Source organism: Oncorhynchus mykiss, chromosome 20, assembly GCF_057628025.1.
Source record: "Oncorhynchus mykiss isolate SJ-2025 chromosome 20, ASM5762802v1, whole genome shotgun sequence".
NCBI classification, from domain to species: domain Eukaryota; kingdom Metazoa; phylum Chordata; class Actinopteri; order Salmoniformes; family Salmonidae; genus Oncorhynchus; species Oncorhynchus mykiss.
The window spans coordinates 3,141,543-3,161,911 of record NC_143041.1 but is presented as its reverse complement, the minus strand read 5'-3'; the positions used below and the strand labels follow the sequence as shown (position 1 = coordinate 3,161,911).

Here is a 20,369-nt window from a genome sequence, read left to right as displayed (position 1 = left end):
ACAGTGCATGTCAGAGCAAAACCAAGCCATGAGATTAAAAGGAATTGTCCGTTGAGCTCCGGGACAGGATTCTGTCGAGGCACAGATCTGGGGATGGGTACCAAAACATGTCTGCAGCATAGAAGGTCCCCAAGAGCACAGTTGCCTGCATCATTCCTAAATAGAAGAAGTTTGGAACCACCAAGACTCTTCCTAGAGCTGACAGCCAGGCCAAACTGAACAATCGGGGGAGAAGGGCCTTGGTCAGGGAGGTGACCAAGAACCAGATAGTCACACCGACAGAGCTCTAGAGTTCCTCTGTGGAGATAGGAGAACCTTCCAGAAGGACAACCATCTCTGCAGCACTTAATCAGGACTTTATGTTAGAGTGGTCAGACGGAAGCCAGTCCTCAGTAAAATGCATTTGACAGCCTGCTTGCAGTTTGCCAAAAGGCATCTAAAGGAGGACTCTCAGACCATGAGAAACAAAATTCTGGTCTGATGAAACCAAGATTAAGCTCTTTGGCCTGAATGCCTAGCACAACCTCTGGAGGAAACCTGGCACCATCCCTACGGGGGAGCATGATGGTGGCAGCATCATGCTGTGGGGATGTTTTTCAGCGGTAGGGACTGGGAGACTAGTCAGAATCGAGGGAAAGATGAACGGAGCAAAGTACAGAGAGATCCTTGATGAAAACCTGCTCCAGAGCTCTCAGGACCTCAGACTGGGGCGAAGGTTCACCTTCCAACAGGAAAATGACCCTAAACACACAGCCAAGACAATGCAGGAGTGGCTTCGGGACAAGTCTCTGAATGTCCTTGAGTGGCCCGAACTTGAACCCGATCAAACATCTCTGGAGAGACTTGAAATAGCTGTGCAGTGTAAATGTGATATTATTTTAAATGTGATAATTGTTTTGTTTTCTAAATAAATTTGCAAAAATGTGAAAAAAAATGTTTTTGCTTTGTCATTACGGGGCATTGTGTGTAGATTGATGAGAAAAAGCAACAATTTAATCAATTTTAGAATAAGGCTGTAATGTGACAAAATGTGGAAAAAATCAAGGTGCCTAAATACTCCAAATGCACTTTGTGTGAGTGTGTGGGTAGTCCAGTGTGAGAATAGAGTCAAAAAGAGTTAGTGCTAAAATGGTCGATGCAAATAGTAGCTTGGTTAACGTTTTTGCAGTCTTATGTCTTGAGAGTAGAGGTTGTTCAGGAGCCTTAAGGTCCCAGACTTGACGCTCCGGTGCCGCATTCCGTGCGGTAGTAGGGCCTTTCTCTGACACTGCCTGGTATAGAGGTCCTGGACTCCAGGGAGTTCGGTCTGAGAGATGTACTGGGCCACATTAACATCTGTAGCGCCTTGCAGTTAGATGCCGAGCAGTTGCCATACCAAGCGGTGTTGCAGCCAGTCAAGATGCTCTCAATGGTGCAGCTGTAGAACCTTTTGAGGATCTGCGGACCCATGCCAAATCTTTTCAGCCTCCTGAGGGGGAAGAGGTGTTGTCATGCCCTCTACACGCACAACCAACCTCAGCGCCCCCTGCTGCCATACGGCCTAGTAGATATTATGTAGTCCTGTGGCGGCAGACTGGCCTGGTGTGGAGGGTCCAGCCTGGGAGCACGACACACACATACGCACAGGCGCACACACACACGCATATGCACAGAAAAGTGGCAGTCGGTGCCGTTTAAGATGAAGGTGGATAAAACAAATTTCATTAGCATGGCCTTATCCAAATGCTGTAATAGAAATGACTGTCATTCATATTCCATTCACACAGTTCATTGTAAAAGCAATAGGTTTAGGTTACTGTATAATACTCACATTTTCCCTAGAACCATCATGAGGTTGCTACAACCTAGCCTATGAATGAATGTTTACAATGTGCAAACAGGTCGAGAGAAATTTGGAGGCGACAGACAGTGACACATGGACGACAGTGGCACATTCAATACCATGATGATGAGTCAAACAGTTGAAAACAATAAATTATTTTGGACAAATTCAGGTATGTTTATCCCTGTCTTCTTCCTTTTGCTTCCGTTTAAGAAATGTTTTTCAACACAGTTCACTTTCACATCAGCCACGTTGTTTTCATTCTCACATCTATGCGCGCTCCTCCTCTCACCTTTTCCCTTCACTTGTGGACATCATATTTTTATTTTATTTTATTTTATTTCACCTTTATTTAACCAGGTAGGCTAGTTGAGAACAAGTTCTCATTTGCAACTGCGATCTGGCCAAGATAAAACATAGCAGTGTGAACATACAACACAGAGTTTCACATGGAGTAAACAATTAACAAGTCAATAACACAGTAGAAAGAAAAGAGAGTCTATATACATTGTGTGCAAAAGGCATGAGGAGGTAGGCGAATAATTACAATTTTGCAGATTAACACTGAAGTGATAAATGATCAGATGGTCATGTACAGGTAGAGATATTGGTGTGCAAAAGAGCAGAAAAGTAAATAAATAAAAACAGTATGGGGATGGTAAAATTGGGTGGGCTATTTACCGATAGACTATATACAGCTGCAGCGATCGGTTAGCTGCTCAGATAGCAGATGTTTGAAATTGGTGAGGGAGATAAAAGTCTCCAACTTCAGCGATTTTTGCAATTCGCTCCAGTCACAGGCATTAGAGAACTGGAACGAAAGGCGGCCAAATGAGGTGTTGGCTTTAGGGATGATCAGTGAGATACACCTGCTGGAGCGCGTGCTACGGGTGGGTGTTGCCATCGTGATCAGTGAACTGAGATAAGGCGGAGCTTTACCTAGCATGTACTTGTAGATGACCTGGAGCCAGTGGGTCTGGCGACGAATATGTAGCGAGGGCCAGCCGACTAGAGCATACAGGTCGCAGTGGTGGGTGGTATAAGGTGCTTTAGTAACAAAACAGATGGCACTGTGATAAACTGCATCCAGTTTGCTGAGTAGAGTGTTGAAAGCTATTTTGTAGATGATATCGCCGAAGTCGAGGATCGGTAGGATAGTCAGTTTTACTAGGGTAAGAGGGGAGGATGGGAGAGAAAGAGAGAGGTGGTAGGGGAGAGGGAGAGAGGGGAGGATGGGAGAGAAAGAGAGAGGTGGTAGAGGAGAGGGGAGGATGGGAGAGCATGTACATTGTGTGTGAGTGTCGGTGGTGGGGCTGTAACTGCACTATTTGATGTGGGCTTGGTGAGGGGCCAAGCATGAACCCAGGATTCTGGTAGGGCTTTGTTCCCACCAGGACTGTTTCCTGCTCGCTGTGTGTTATAAGGCAGGAATGGGGTGCGTGTGTGTAATATACCTGACGGAGGCTTATACAGCATATGTTCTACCTTCTTGTAACATTCCCCAGATGAAGAGTTTTCTAATGTGTGCTGGGGTGTCACTGATAGGTGCCTTAGGCATATTGGATTCCAGTCCTGATGGACTATATCAGTATATATATTTGATAATCTCCAGTATGTCCTAGATCTGTCATTGTCCTGTTGTACATGGGGATTTTCAGCACCTCTGTGTCCCTGCTGGGTGCTGGTCTTTACCAGAAGCGGACCGACTTAGGTCATAGTTCTTCTTTGTTCTCTGAAGTAATTATGTTCCCTTATTCCTAACTTTGACAAATTGGGTGTTGAGAGGTGTCGTGTTCAAATGTTGTGGCTTTCAATGCTGCGTGGCTATAGTGTGCTCTCTCGTTCATTTGCTCTCACTATCCTTCTCAATCTATCTCTCTCTCTTCTTTTCCTCTCATTCTTGCCCTCACCTATCACTGTCTCTCAAAGCTCAAACTCTTAACTCCCCCCCCCGCTCTTAAACCTTAAACTTTCTCTCTCCCTGCTTTCCTCTCCATTTCACTTTCTCTCTTTCCCTGTTTCTCTCTGGTGTTGGGGACAGTATGGAGTCACTGGGGGAATCAGTGACTGTCATTGATGAGTGACTTTTGGACAAGTCGCGTATCTACGTGGCGGGCAGTGGCATCCGTTGAACTTTGAAAGTCACCGCCACTAACCCCTCGCCACCGCCCCACGCTAATGTCGTCAAAGAGTGACGGGCCTTCTGGCGGCTGACAAACAAAATTGGACAACAAACAACAATAAGCCTGCTGGAAATTCCTATACTAACGCCTCTTTGAAATGGATACTCAGAACATTACAAATATATCTCTGTTTTATCTGTGCCTCAGGCCCCATGGAAAAATTATCTCAAATACCTGCGTCGTTTATCTGCCCCTGGAATAGGCTTGCACAGGGAACACGAGGCAGCCTAAAATAAGGGCCTCTATTATGGGACAGAACATTTACTGAGGGAGAGGAGAGAGGGAGAGAATGGGGGAGTGATGGGTGTATTTTGGTGTGTCGCCCTGCCTGTGAAAGTGGTTGATGGCTCCTCTGACTGTAGCCTTTATCTTGGAGATATGTGGGCTCTGCCGCCACTGTCAGCTGTTGTTTGGTGTGTCGCCCTGCCTGTGAAAGTGGTTGATGGCTCCTCTGACTGTAGCCTTTATCTTGGAGATATGTGGGCTCTGCCGCCACTGTCAGCTGTTGTTTGGTGTGTCGCCCTGCCTGTGAAAGGGGTTGATGGCTCCACCGACTATAGCCTTTATCTTGGAGATATGTGGGCTCTGCCGCCACTGTCAGCTGTTGTTTGGTGTGTTGTCCTGCCTGTGAAAGTGGTTGATGGCTCCTCCGACTGTAGCCTTTATCTTGGAGATATGTGGGCTCTGCCGCCACTGTCAGCTGTTGTTTGGTGTGTCGCCCTGCCTGTGAAAGTGGTTGATGGCTCCTCTGACTGTAGCCTTTATCTTGGAGATATGTGGGCTCTGCCGCCACTGTCAGCTGTTGTTTGGTGTGTCGCCCTGCCTGTGAAAGGGGTTGATGGCTCCTCCGACTATAGCCTTTATCTTGGAGATATGTGGGCTCTGCCGCCACTGTCAGCTGTTGTTTGGTGTGTCGCCCTGCCTGTGAAAGTGGTTGATGGCTCCTCTGACTGTAGCCTTTATCTTGGAGATATGTGGGCTCTGCCGCCACTGTCAGCTGTTGTTTGGTGTGTCGCCCTGCCTGTGAAAGGGGTTGATGGCTCCACCGACTATAGCCTTTATCTTGGAGATATGTGGGCTCTGCCGCCACTGTCAGCTGTTGTTTGGTGTGTTGTCCTGCCTGTGAAAGTGGTTGATGGCTCCTCCGACTGTAGCCTTTATCTTGGAGATATGTGGGCTCTGCCGCCACTGTCAGCTGTTGTTTGGTGTGTAACAACAACAATTTTTCCACCTCTCCCACACTAACTTTACAAAATTCGATACTTGCACTGCTTTTATTAAATTGTTTTTTTACACATTTTTTTTCATCATTCTTTATATCATTGATAATCCTGATTACAGAAACACTATAACTCATTTAAATTCTCTATTAATTCTGTATTCTCTGTTAACACTCATAAACATCGGACGAGTGTTGGAAATGGACTCTTTACACTGATTTCACCATAGGCTCAATATGTGTCATGTGCATTTGGTTCATGACACACACACACATTCAATAGGTGATTCACTATTGACTAAGCATAGCGAGGCTCTTTCTTTTTTCTTTCATTTCTTCCTTTTAATTTTATTTCACCTTTATTTAGCCAGGTAGGCCAGTTGAGAACAAGTTCTCATTTACAACTGTGACCTGGCCAAGATAAAGCAAAGCAGTGCGACAGAAACCACAACACAGAGTTACACATGGGATAAACAAACGTACAGTCAATAAATCAATAGAAAAGTCTGTATACAGTGCGTGCAAATCAAGTAAGGAGATAAGGTAAGTAATTACAATTGAGCAATTTACACTGGAGTGATATATGTGCAGGTGAGGATGTGCAAGTAGAAGTACTGGTGTGCAAAAGAGCATAAAAACAAAAACAAATATGGGGATGAGGCAGGAAGTTGGTTGGATGGGCTATTTACAGATGGGCTGTGTACAGCTGCAGCGATCGGTAAGCTGCTCTGACAACTGATGCTTAAAGTTAGTGAGGGAGATATATGTCTCCAACTTCAGTGATTTTTTGCAATTCGTTCCAGTCATTGGCAGCAGAGAACTGGAAGGAAAAGCGGCCGAAGGAGGTGTTTCTTTATTTTTTCACACTTTCTATCTTTCTTCCTTCATCTATCTTATGTGGGATCGGGTTACGGAATGCGTCACCACCGCCTCGGCATCCAATTGACATTTCCGTCAGCGCGTGTGATAGCATCACAGCCCAAGCTCCCCAGTCATTCAAATTGTTCCTGTGGCAGAGTGGAGAGTGCAGCATATCTGCCATGCCACAGATGCCAAGATAGGAAGGAATGAGAAGGAATGAGCTCATCTCAGCCTCTCATGAGAAAGAGGTGTCAGGTTGAGAGGGCAGGACTGGCAGAGGAACAGCGATGGCAGTGCTAATGATGACTCATATGTTAACTATCATAATTACTTAGAAATGATGCCATTGCGATACCCACCTGGTTTGCTGGCACATTGGCATGGAATTAAGAAAACGTGTCAGGACCGGGACCAGGAGTTTGTCCTGACCAGCTGACCAGGAAGAACTTCAGGTCCAAGTTAAAACCTTATTAAGGCCCAGAGTTTTTCCTTGCCTGGTCATTTGGTAAGGAAAAACTCTTGGCCCTACCTCATAACACATACAAAAAGAGGTATGTCACTTCAAAAACATGTGCATTCATTCTATAGCTGGTGTAGGATCTAATGTGTTTTCTTAGTCTTCGTCAGAGCCTCCATGTTAAGGACATTCTAAACAAGACATTTTGAAGACGTTAACAAGCAAGGTACTGTTCATTATAACAATATCTAAGGCAGAAGCGTCAAACATACTGTAGGTAATGTTTGGTGCATTCTTCAAAAGTGTTGGTACCCGCAGTGCTAGTGATTCAAAAATAGCAGAAGTACAATAATACTCACCCCATTCCCCCTGTGGTTCCAGTGGCTCAGTGGGTAAGTCCAAGCAACACCGGGTTTATGGATTTGATTCCCTCATGGTCCACAAATACTGAATATACTATAGTTGCCAAAATATACTCTGAGTCACCTTGGATAAAGGTGTCTGCTAAAATACCATACTATGACTTATATAATGATTGATACTAATACTCACCAAATCCCACTTTCGACCCTCCCCTGTATCGATGCACCGCTTTCTCTCCACAGGGATGATTCAGCCAAGATGAGAGAGATGCGAGAGATGTGAAAGCCTCACCCTCTTCCCACCCGGAACAAGTCCACCAGCCTGTCATCCCCGAGCGCTGCCTGCCGCCTCTACAGGAACTTGTTGGGGAGGTTCCTTGCGGGCAACCTGCCTGACCTAGAGGACAGTGTGGTGTCAGGACGGTGTGACAAGGAGCACCTCCGCAAGTCCCTCATGGTGGGGGACACAGGCTCAACACACGGTCAATACACGTTTAAACACAGGTGAGATACAAGCGAGACACAGGCTCAAAAGACACAACACAGGCTCAAAACTGACACAACACAGGCTCAACAGACAAAACACTGGCTCAACACAGACACAACACTGATTCAAGACATGCTCAACACAGCCCCTAACACCAAAGTCTCATTAAAGGGATATTTCAGGATTTTGTCAATTAGTCAGATGAACTCATGGATACCATTTGTTATATCTCTGCATCCAGTATGATATAAGTTAGAGTTAGTTTTGCAAGCCAATGCTTACTAGCGTTAGCACAATGATTGAAAGTCTATGGTATATACTAGCATGCTAGCAGTTACCATAGACTTCCAGTCATTGTGCTAACGCTAGTTCAAAAATTCCTTCAAATTGCACACAGATATAAAAATGGAATCCACGAGTTAAAGGGCTTGATTGCCAACATCCTGAAGTATCTCTTTAAACATTTGTTTATGTGTGTTAGTTCCAGAGCAACGAGGTGCTGTTCGAGGCGGTGGAGCACCAGGAGATGGACCTCAACATCCCAAACAGTGAGGGCCTGCTGCCCCTGGACATGGCCGTCATGACCAACAACATACCCATGGAGAGGCTGCTGCTCCACGCCGGAGCCAAGGAAGAACTGGACCTCAACATCCCAAACAGTGAGAGCCTGCTGCCCCTGGACATGGCCGTCATGACCAACAACATACCCATGGAGAGGCTGCTGCTCCACGCCGGAGCCAAGGAAGAACTGGACCACAACATCCCAAACAGTGAGAGCCTGCTGCCCCTGGACATGGCCGTCATCACCAACAACATACCCATGGAGAGGCTGCTGCTCCACGCCGGAGCCAAGGAAGAACTGGACCTCAACATCCCAAACAGTGAGGGCCTGGTGCCCCTGGACATGGCCGTCATGACCAACAACATACCCATGGAGAGGCTGGTGCTCCACGCCGGAGCCAAGGAAAGCCCCCACTGTGAGTACCTGTTCTGGCTTGCTGGTTGGTTGGCTGACTGGCTATCTGTCTGTCTTTCTGTCTGGCTGTGTTTGTTCTGACTGACTGACTTTCTGTCTGTCTGTGTGCCCACTTGCACGCCCGCTCCTTAGCTTATAGGATCATAACAGTTGTTTATTGAAGAAAATGTGGAGAATGTTCCATCATAAACCATAGTATGAGTAGAAGTTGCACTTCTGGTACTGATTTAGGATAAGCTTACCCTCCCCAAATCTTAACCTGTAATACACAAAACTGAATTTTCTCCCCAATTTGTCTAATTGCTGCAACTCCCCAGTGGGCTCGGGAGGCGAAGGTCGAGTCATGCATCCTCCAAAACATGACCCGCCAAACCGCGCTTCTTAACACCTGCCTGCTAAACCCGGAAGCCAGCCGCACCAATGTGTCGGAGGAAACACCGTTCGACTTGTGATCGAGGTCAGCCTGCAGGCACCCAGCCTGCCACAAAGGAGTCGCTAGAGCGCAATGAGCCAAGTAAAGACCCCCCTCAGCCAAAGCCTTCCCTAACCTGGACGACGCTGGGCCAATTGTGCCTCGCACTATGGGACTCCCAATCATGGCCTGTTGTGTTACAACTCGGCATCAAACCCGGGGCTGTAGTGACGCCTCTAGCAATGCCTTAGACTGCTGCACCACTCGGAGGCCCGCAAAACTGAATTTTGATCAGTGCCTAAAAGTGACTTCATTCTAACTCTGGCAACCATGGCCATCCTCGCGGCAACTGTACCCACCGCCACAGCAACCAGAGCAGTTGCCACAGCAACCGCAACCAGCAGAACAACCAACCTCTCACCACGCACCAAAGAACAGCACGTTCCCACACTACAGAGTATGTCAAAGTTGGCAGAGAGAGAAGAAAGAAAGAAAGAGAGACGAAAAACACAATGGTGCTCAGGGGGTGTTGTTAGTCATCTTGATGCGATATTAGTCATCTTCATAAGGCCGTTCTGCCGCCTGTGATCTAGCAGCCTCCGCCGTCTCACTCTCTGCTAACGATTAGGCCTCACCGAGCTCTCCCAGACTATTTGTGTTTGCACTCCCTTTCCAGAACCTGTCCAGACATTTTATAAAGGTATCACCAAATTGAAAACACTTGAGGGAAAGTGGTGTTTACTGGAGTTTGCTCTTTGATTGCTCTCCGGAGCCCAAATAACACATGAAGAAAAAGAGAGGGAAATAGAAAGAGAGGGAGAGGGAGAGCGAGATAAGGTATCTCCCATCAGCCCTAGTCAGGATACAGAGTCAGCATTTTTATAAGAACATTGTAATCAAACTCCATCGGAGGAGAATTGAGATCAAAGACAATGCATGGTTTTCGTTGGGCTTTGAAAGGAAGCCATTGATTCTGCTGTAGGATATTTCACAGAGTCTGTCTGTGGCTCCCTGAGACAGACAGGGACAGAGACGTCAGAGAGACATACTGTACAGAGACAAACAGAGGGAGACAGATATAGGCATTCACAGACAGGCATAGACTCATAGTGTAATGACGTTCGTCTGTACGAGAGGCGGACCAAAGCGCAGCGTGGTTGTTTTGATTCATGTTTTTAATAAATAACTTCACATGAACAAACTAACAAAAACAAGAAATGTGAAAACGCAAAACAGTCCTATCCTGTGACAACAAACACAGTGACAGGAACAGCAGCAGCAGGAGCAGCAACAACAACAGCGGCCGGCTTCACTGGACTACACAACTTGGGAGGAGATAGACAGATGGGCGATCGACCCAGGGAGAGTGCCGGAGCCCGCCTGGGATTCGATGGAGCAGTGCAAGGAGGGTTACAGGAGAATGAGGTTGGCGAAAGCAGCACGGCAGTGCGACAGGTACGAGAGGCAGCCCCAAACATTTTTTTGGGGGGGGCACACGAGGGGTGGAGCTAAGCCAGGTAGCAGACCTGCGCTCACTCCTCGTGCTTATTATAAGCAGCGTGTTACTGGTCAGGCACCGTGTTATGTGGTTAAGCGCACGGTGTCGCCAGTACGTGTCCATAGCCCGGTGCGCTATAGGACAGCCCCCCGAGGGTGTCATGCGAGCGCGGGCATCGAGCCAGGGCGTATGGTGCCTGCTCAGCGGGTCTGGTCGCCAGTACGCAGTTTTGGTCCAGGGTATCCTGCGCCGGCTCTGCGTGCTGTGTCTCCGGGGCGCTGGGAGGGTGCAGTGCGTCCTCTGCCTGCGCTCCGCTCGTGTCGGGCAAATGTGGGAGTGGAGCCTAAGGGAGAGGTGCGTGTAGTAAGCACTAGATCTCCCGTGCTTACCCACAGCCCGGTTCAACCTGTGCCTGCACTCTGGAGGGTCCGGGCTAGAGTGGTTATCCAGCCTGGGGAAGTGGTGCCAAGGTTGCGCACCAGAGCTCCAGTGCTCCCCCACAGCCCGGTCCTTCAGGTGCCTCCTCCTAACCCCAAGCCTCCTGAAGGTCTCCCCAGCCTGGTGGTTCCTGTGGCAGCCCCACGCACCAGGCTGTCTCTCTGTCTCCTCCCTGCAGGTGGTCCTGTCTGTCCGGCGCCGCTGCCGGAGTCTCCCGCCTGTCCGGTGCCGCTGCCGGAGTCTCCCGCCTGTCCGGCGCCGCTGCCGGAGTCTGCCGCCTGTCCGGCGCCTCTGCCGGAGCCTCCCGCCTGTCCGGCGCCTCTGCCGGAGCCTCCCGCCTGTCCGGCGCCTCTGCCGGAGCCTCCCGCCTGTCCGGCGCCGCTGCCGGAGCCTCCCGCCTGTCCGGCGCCGCTGCCGGAGCCTCCCGCCTGTCCGGCGCCGCTGCCGCACCTCTGTCCCGAGCAGCTGTCCCTCTGTCCCGAGCTGTCCCTCTGTCCCTTAGCAGCTGCCCCTCTGTCCCGAGCAGCTGCCGCACCTCTGTCTCGAGCAGCTGCCCCTCTGTCCCGAGCAGCTGCCCCACCTCTGTCCCGAGCAGCTGCCGCACCTCTGTCTCGAGCAGCTGCCCCTCTGTCCCGAGCAGCTGCCCCACCTCTGTCCCGAGCTGCCCCTCTGTCCCGAGCAGCTGCCCCACCTCTGTCCCGAGCTGCCCCTCTGTCCCGAGCAGCTGTCCCTCTGTCCCGAGCAGCTGCCCCACCTCTGTCCCGAGCTGTCCCTCTGTCCCGAGCAGCTGCCCCACCTCTGTCCCGAGCAGCTGCCGCACCTCTGTCTCGAGCAGCTGCCCCTCTGTCCCGAGCAGCTGCCCCACCTCTGTCCCGAGCTGCCCCTCTGTCCCGAGCAGCTGCCCCACCTCTGTCCCGAGCTGCCCCTCTGTCCCGAGCAGCTGTCCCTCTGTCCCGAGCAGCTGCCCCACCTCTGTCCCGAGCTGTCCCTCTGTCCCGAGCAGCTGCCCCACCTCTGTCCCGAGCTGCCCCTCTGTCCAGTGGGGTCATTGAGTAGGGTGGCCATGGTGAGAAAGCCATGGAGGCGGACAATAAGGCGGACTAAGACAATGATGAAGTGGAGTCCGCGTCCCACGCCAGAGCCGCCACCGCGGACAGACGCCCACCCAGACCCTCCCCTATAGGTCAAGGTTTTGCGGCCGGAGTCCGCACCTTTGGGGGGGGGGGGGGGGGTACTGTCACGTTCTGACCTCTATTTCCGTTGTTTTGTGTTTATTTAGTATGGTCAGGGCGTGAGTTGGGTGGGCAGTCTATGTTTTGGGGCATTTCTATGTTTCGGCCTAGTATGGTTCTCAATCAGAGGCAGGTGTAATTAGTTGTCTCTGATTGAGAATCATACTTAGGTAGCCTGGGTTGCACTGTTTGTTTGTGGGTGATTGTCTATGTTGATGGCTTGTTTCAGCACAGGTCTCATTTTGTTGTCATGTACTGTCATGTTGTGTCTTGTCTCTGTCCTTTCCCTTCACCCTGTCTCCCTCTGCTGGTCGTTATTAGGTTACCTTTTCTCCCCCGCTTTCCCCCAGCTGTTCCTTGTCTCCTCCTAACTACCCATTCACCCCGTTTCCCACCTGTTCCCTTTTTCCCTCTGATTAGGTCCCTATATCTCTCTCTGTTTTTGTTCCTGTCCTTGTCGGATTCTTGTTTGTTGTGTTTCATGCCTGAGCCAGACTATCGTCATGTTTGCTGTAACCTTGTCCTGTCCTGTCGGAATCTGCCGGTCTATCTGAGCCTACCACAGTTTGGTTATTAAAGAAGCTCTGTTTAAGTTAGTTCGCTTTTGGGTCCTCATTCACTCACCTTAACATTTGTAGCTTCACGGTCGAATTTGGTTTATTGTTTTTGTTACTCGTTAGTATAGTGTTCAGTCTTTCTTGATTAAAGATTTACCATGGACACTTACCACGCCGCATTTTGGTCTTCCGATCCATCTCGCCTCTCCTCTTCAGATGAAGAGGAGGACGACCGTGACACATAGTGGTCCTGTGTTGCTCAGATGGTACAAGAAAAGGACAAAACACTGAGACATACTGAGACATGCACATGGCTGTCATGCACCCCAAAAATCTAAGGGGGCACGAAGTACATGAGGATGGTTGCTGATAAAATCTTGGTAAATGTGAGTCTTATTCAGGTCAGTTGCCACAGCAATCACAACCAGCAGAACAACCAACCTCTCACCACGCACAAAACAACAGCACGTTCCCAAAGTTGGCAGAGAGAGAAAAAAGAAAGAGAGGCCGTTCTGCCGCCTGTGATCTAGCAGCCTCCGAATATTCTAGATTCTGGGCCTGAGAAATAGGCATTTGGGTACGTTTTTTATCCAAACATCAAAATACTGCCCCCTACACTCAAGAGGTTAAAGAGTGACTCCGCAGTTAAATGGGCTTTAATTAGGAATTTGCGTTAGTGCTTCTGACAAACAAAGACATTAAAAAGGCTAGAGTGTTATACCAGTGGATTATGGGAAAACAGGAGGTTTCTTAGAATTAAAGAGTTGTGTGTTTTCAGCACATCTATTGTCTCTCATTTTCTGAGGGAAGAACAATATGTTGAAGAAATGAAAAAAAGGATATCTGCCTTCTCTATTCCCCCAAAAGTGATCATTTTATTTCAAAGAGCATGGCTGATAAAGTAATGTGCTGATCACCTCGGCGATTCTAGTCTTAATATAAATTACAACTATGTGTTGTTGTGCCCAGCAGTCGTGAGCCTTGAGGGCTTTGCACCTGGCCACATTGGTCCATGAGGCAGAGGAGCGCATGGGGGACCTAAAGACCCAGGTGCGTACCGAGGGCCCCGGGGAGTGGGAGTCGTCGGACCATGAGAGGCAACTCAAAGCCTGGGAGTGGAGGCACCGGCTCTTCAGACGCATGCAGACGGGCTTTGAGCATGCCAGTCAGTAGATACACACACACACATGCAGACCCAAAACACACAGTACACACCCAGGGGCACTACCTTGTGCAACTTAATTGTAAAATATAGTGTGTGTGTGTGTGTGTGTGTGTGTGTGTGTGTGTGTGTGTGTGTGTGTGTGTGTGTGTGTGTGTGTGTAGTGTGTACGCGCAAGCATGTGTGTTTGTGCGTGTGTGTGTGTATGTCAGTGGAGGCTCCTCAGAGGAGGAAGGGGAGGACCATCCTCCTCAGTGAATTCATTTAAAAAATAAATACATGTATATATAAATATATATATATATATATATATATATATATATATATATATATATATATATATATATATATATATACTAAATATATTGACATATCACCAAATAATTGATGAAAGCATACTTTTTTCCAATGAAGGTCTACAGTAGCCTCAACAGCACTCTGTAGGGTAGCACCATGGTGTCACACCCTGGTCAAAGTATTTTGTGTTTATCTTTATTTATTTGGTCAGGCCAGGGTGTGGCATGGGTTTTTGTATGTGGTGTGTATGTGTGGGGATTGTAGCTAGTGGGGTGTTCTAGCTAAGTCTATGGCTGTCTGAAGTGGTTCTCAATCAGAGGCAGGTGTTTATCGTTGTCTCTGATTGGGAACCATATTTAGGCAGCCATATTCTTTGAGTTTGTCGTGGGTGATTGTCCTTAGTGTCCTGATGTCATTGTTCTGTGTTAGGATACACAAGTATAGGCTGTTTCGGGTTTTGTTAAGTTTATTGTTTTGGTAGTGTTTGTGTTTAGTGTGTTATTTCATTAAACATGGATTGCAATAGACACGCCGCATTTTGGTCCGACTCTCCTTCTCATCAAGAAAACCGTTACAGAATCACCCACCACAAAGGGACCAAGCAGCGTGTCAACAGGCAAGAACAGCCCAAAGTGGAGTACAGTATGGACTATACTTCTTGGGAGGAGATAGACAGGTGGGCGGTCGACCCAGGGAGAGTGCCGGAGCCTGCCTGGGATTCGATGGAGCAGTGCGCGGAAGGATATAGGAGAATGGAGTTTGCGAAGCAAGCAAGGCGGCGCGGACGGAGGCCCCATAGTCAGCTCCAAAAATTTCTTGGGGGGGGGCTCAGGGAGAGTGTGGCAGAGTCAGGAGCCAGACCTGAGCCAACTCTCCCTGTTTATCGTGAGGAGCCAAGGAGGAGACCAGAGCCGGTGTTGGAGGTGAGCGAAACAGAGACTGTGAAGGAGTTAATGGGGAAATTGGAGGAGAGAGAAATGAGGGAGTTGCTGTGTTGGTGTTTTAAACATGGAATTCGCCCGACGGAGCGTGTCGGGGATTTGATGGCACCTGGGTCAGCGCTCCATACTCGTCCTGAGGTGCGTGTTAGTCGGCTGGTTAAGATGGTGCCAGTTTCACGTACCAGGCCTCCTGTGCACCTCCCTAGCCTTGCACGTTCTGTGCCAGCACCGCTCTCAAGATCTCCAGTACGCCTTCACGGTCTAACCCATCCTGTGCCACCTCCACACCCCAGCCCTCCGGTAGCAGCTCCCCGCACCAGGCTTCCTGTGCGTGTTCTCGGCCCAGTACCACCAGTGCCAGCACCACGCATCAGGCCTACAGTGCGCCTCGCCTGTCCAGCGCTGTCGGAGCCCTCCTCCTCTCCAGCGCTGTCGGAGTCTCCCGCCTGTTTAGCGCTGTTAGAGCCTTCCTTCTCTACAGCGCTGCTGGAGTCTCCCGCCTGTTCAGAACTGCCAGTTAGCATAGAGCTGCCAGTTAGCATAGAGCTGCCAGTTAGCATAGAGCTGCCAGTTAGCATAGAGCTGCCAGTCTGCAAGGAGCTGCCAGTCTGCAAGGAGCTGCCAGTCTGCAAGGAGCCGCCAGAGCTGCCTGTCTGCAGGATGCCGCCAAAGCTGCCAGTCTGCAAGGAGCCGCCAGAGCTGCCTGTCTGCAGGATGCCGCCAAAGCTGCCAGTCTGCAAGGAGCCGCCAGAGCTGCCAGTCTGCAAGGAGCCGCCAGAGCTGCCAGTTAGCATGGAGCAGCCAGGGCCGCCAGTCAGCATGGAGCAGCCAGGGCCGCCAGTCAGCATGGAGCAGCCAGGGCCGCCAGTCAGCATGGAGCAGCCAGGGCCGCCAGTCAGCATGGAGCAGCCAGTCAGCATGGAGCAGCCAGTCAGCATGGAGCAGCCAGAGCAGCCAGTCAGCATGGAGCAGCCAGAGCTGCCAGTCAGCATGGAGCAGCCAGTCAGCATGGAGCAGCCAGAGCTGCCAGTCATCATGGAGCAGCCAGTCAGCATGGAGCAGCCAGAGCTGCCAGTCGACCAGACTCTTCCAGATCTGCCAGTCGACCAGACTCTTCCAGATCTGCCAGTCGACCAGACTCTTCCAGATCTGCCAGTCGACCAGACTCTCCCAGATCTGCCAGTCGACCAGACTCTCCCAGATCTGCCAGTCGACCAGACTCTCCCAGATCTGCCAGTCGACCAGACTCTCCCAGATCTGCCAGTCGACCAGACTCTCCCAGATCTGCCAGTCGACCAGACTCTCCCAGATCTGCCAGTCGACCAGACTCTCCCAGATCTGCCAGTCGACCAGACTCTCCCAGATCTGCCAGTCGACCAGACTCTCCCAGATCTGCCAGTCGACCAGACTCTTCCTGATCTGCCAGTCGACCAGACTCTTCCAGATCTGCCAGTCGACCAGACTCTTCCAGATCTGCCAGTCAGCCAGGATCTGCCAGTCAGCCAGGATCTGCCGAAACCACCAGCCAGCCAGGTAGATTCATCAACCTGCCTGAGCTTCCTCTCACTCCTGAGCTTCCTCTCACTCCTGAGCTTCCCCTCAGTCCCGAGCTGCCTCAGTCCCGAGCTGCCCCTCAGTCCCGATCTGCCCCTCAGTCCCGATCTGCTCCTCAGTCCAGTGGGGTTCTGGGTGAGGACTACTAGGCCATGGTCGGCGGCGAGGGTGGACTATCCAGGGACGCGAGGAGAAGGGACTAAGACATTGATTGAGTGGGGTCCACGTCCCGCGCCGGAGCCGCCACCATGGACAGACGCCCACCCGGACCCTCCCTATTGTTTTGAGGTGCGTTCGGGAGTCCGCACCTTAGGGGGGGGGTTCTGTCACACCCTGGTCAAAGTATTTTGTGTTTATCTTTATTTATTTGGTCAGGCCAGGGTGTGGCATGGGTTTTTGTATGTGGTGTGTATGTGTGGGGATTGTAGCTAGTGGGGTGTTCTAGCTAAGTCTATGGCTGTCTGAAGTGGTTCTCAATCAGAGGCAGGTGTTTATCGTTGTCTCTGATTGGGAACCATATTTAGGCAGCCATATTCTTTGAGTTTGTCGTGGGTGATTGTCCTTAGTGTCCTGATGTCATTGTTCTGTGTTAGGATACACAAGTATAGGCTGTTTCGGGTTTTGTTAAGTTTATTGTTTTGGTAGTGTTTGTGTTTAGTGTGTTATTTCATTAAACATGGATTGCAATAGACACGCCGCATTTTGGTCCGACTCTCCTTCTCATCAAGAAAACCGTTACACATGGTGTAACCGGAGGACAGCTACCTTCCTTCAATACATAACCTAGGAGGCTCATGGTTCTACCCCTTCCATAGACTTAAACGGTAATCATGACAACTTCCGGAGAATGTCCTCCAACCTATCAGAGCTCTTGCAGCATGAACTGACATGTTGTCCACCCAATCAAAGGATCAGAGAAGTAATCTAGTACTGAGTTGTTGACTCAAAAAGAGAGAAAGACAATAGTTGAACAGTTTTTAACAAATTAATTTCTTAAAAAATGAAGGAGAAGCAAGAGAGAGAGAGAAAGAGAGAGAGATATTTCATCATTTATTTTCACTTTCACTTACTTAGCTAGCAAATGTAGCTAGCTAGTTTAGCATACTCAAACACCTTGCTCAATCAGAGGGATGCTATGTTAGCTAGCTGACTATCTAACACAACACTGGAACTCTTCCAAGTCAAGGCAAGCTTTTGGTTGAACTAATTTATTGACACCGGCTTACTGACTGAACACTGTAAGTAACGTTACTGCATCTTTGTAGCGGGTTTACTAGCGTGTTAGTTCTATTAGCTATGTTGACTATGGCGTTACTTTAGCTAATATGGTGACAATGATGTAGGCTGTGAGTAGCGGTTATGATATGGTTTGGTTTGGAAAGTTTTTTTTTCACTTGGTCACAAACAGCTTGTTGTGCATTGAAGTCCAGAAGTGGAGGGAAAAGGTGAGAAGAAAACATGTAGATGCAAGAAGGAATGTGTCTGCTATGTTAGTGGACTGTGTTTACGTGTGATCAGGGGTCAATTCTGTTGGAAAACATTTCTTAAAACGTCCTTAAAAAGAAAGAAAACAGGGATAAACATACCTGAAAGTGTACAGCGGAAAATCTTGTTTGCAACTGTTGGACTAATGATTACATCCTAGATCAGATAGATGCAGCCCAGAGTGTGCGATATTGAATGTGTCAGTGTCTGTCCATGTGTAGGTGTCTGTCACCTCACGTGTTTTTCTTGACATGTGTGCACCTACGTTGTAAACTCTCATTCACAGGCTAAGTTGTAGAAACCTCATGATGGTTATAGGAAAAATGTTGGTATCATGTAGAAGGCTAAACCTACGTATCGATGTTACATTGAACTGGGTGAATGGAATATGAATGACAATCATCCAATATGCTGTAATAGAAATAAGGCCATGCTCATGAATATGACCGTCCTCCCTCATCTTAAACGGCACCGACCGCCACTGGTGTATGTATGCATACAGTACATGCGTGTGTGTATGAGTTTGTAGGCCTATGTGGGTGGGTGTGCTTCTTATATGAGTGTGTGTAGCGTATCTGTGTTCTCCTTTCAAACCTCTTAAGGATTGGACCCTTTCTTTCAATTTTCGCCTAAAATGCCATACCCAGGACCTGAAGCAAGGATATGCATATTCTTGATATCATTTGAAAGGAAACACTTTGAAGTTTGTGGAAATGTGAAATTAATGTAGGAGAATATAACACATTAGAGCTGGTAAAAGATAATACAAGGAAAAAAAACGCAAGAGAAAGGCCAATACATGATTTAGGAATCTAGGCACAACTTAGATTTTGGCCACTAGATGGCAGCAGTGTATGTGTAAATTAGACTGATCCAATGAAGCATTGCATTTCTGTTCAAAATGTTGTATCAAGACTGCCCAAATGTGCCTAATTGGTTTAGTAATACATTTGCAAGATCATAACTGTGCACTCTAACAAAAGCATATTATTTCACTGTGATAGCTACTGTAAATTGCACAGTGCAGTTAGATTAACAAGAATATAAACTTCCTGCCCATACCTGATATGTCTATGTCCAGGGAAATTTCTTGTTACTTACAACCTCATGCTAATCACATTAGCCTACGTTAGCTCAACAGTCCCACTGATATTCCTTTTGGGTTCTGAGCGCCATTCTCAGATTATTATTTTTCCGTACAGTTTATTTGAAATCTGACACAGCAGTTGCATTAAGGAGAAGTCTATCTTTAATTCTGTGAATAACACTTATCTTTTATCAATGTTTATTATGAGGATTTCTGCAAAATCACCGGATGTTTTGGAATTAAAACATTACTGCACGTAAGGCACCAATGTAAACTGAGATTTTTTGATATAAATAGGCACATTATCGAACAAAACATACATGTATTGTGTAACATGAAGTCCTATGAGTGTCATCTGATTTTTTATTTTTTTTTTTACCTTTATTTAACCAGGCAAGTCAGTTAAGAACAAATTCTTATTTTCAATGACGGCCTGGGAACAGTGGGTTAACTGCCTGTTCAAGGGCAGAACGACAGATTTGTACCTTGTCAGCTTGGGGGTTTGAACTTGCAACCTTCCGGTTACTAGCCCAACGCTCTAACCACTAGGCTACCCTGCCGCCCCCTCATCAACATTTAGTGATTCATTTTATCTATATTTCTTATTTTTGTGACTCCTATTTTGACTTGGCTGTGACCTAACATACCTTACATAATCATATGTGATGCTTTCGCTGTAATGCATTTTTTTAATCGGACACGATGGGTAGATTAACAATATATTTATCTTTCATTTGCTGTATTGGACTAATGTGTGAAAGTTACATATTTCTGAAAAATATTTTTGAATTTCGCTCACTGCCTTTTCAGCGGAATGTTGTCGAGCCTGTGCTATAAAGATTAATGCAACCGCTGTGTCAGATTTCAATTTTTTTTATGGAAAAAGCAAACCATGCAATAATCTGAGACGGCGCTCAGAAAACAAATACAATTATCCGCCATGTTGGAGTCAACAGAAATCAGAAATCACATTATAAATATTCCCTTACCTTTGACGATCTTCATCAGAATGCACTCCCAGGAATCCCAGTTCCACAATAAATGCTTGATTTGTTCGATAATGTCCATTATTTATGTCCAAGTCAAATCAAATCAAATCAAATCAAATTGTATTTGTCACATACACATGGTTAGCAGATGTTAATGCGAGTGTAGCGAAATGCTTGTGCTTCTAGTTCCGACAATGCAGTAATAACAAGTAATCTAACTAACAATTCCAAAACTACTGTCTTGTACACAGTGTAAGGGGATAAAGAATATGTACATAAGGATATATGAATGAGTGATGGTACAGAGCAGCATAGGCAAGATACAGTAGATGGTATTGAGTACAGTATAT

General features: G+C 48.0%; 1 pseudogene; it reads left to right on the top strand.

Moving 5' to 3' along the window:
* Positions 1-20,369, top strand: part of LOC110498716 (ankyrin repeat and fibronectin type-III domain-containing protein 1-like) — a 59,603-nt pseudogene that overhangs the window by 3,521 nt on the left and 35,713 nt on the right.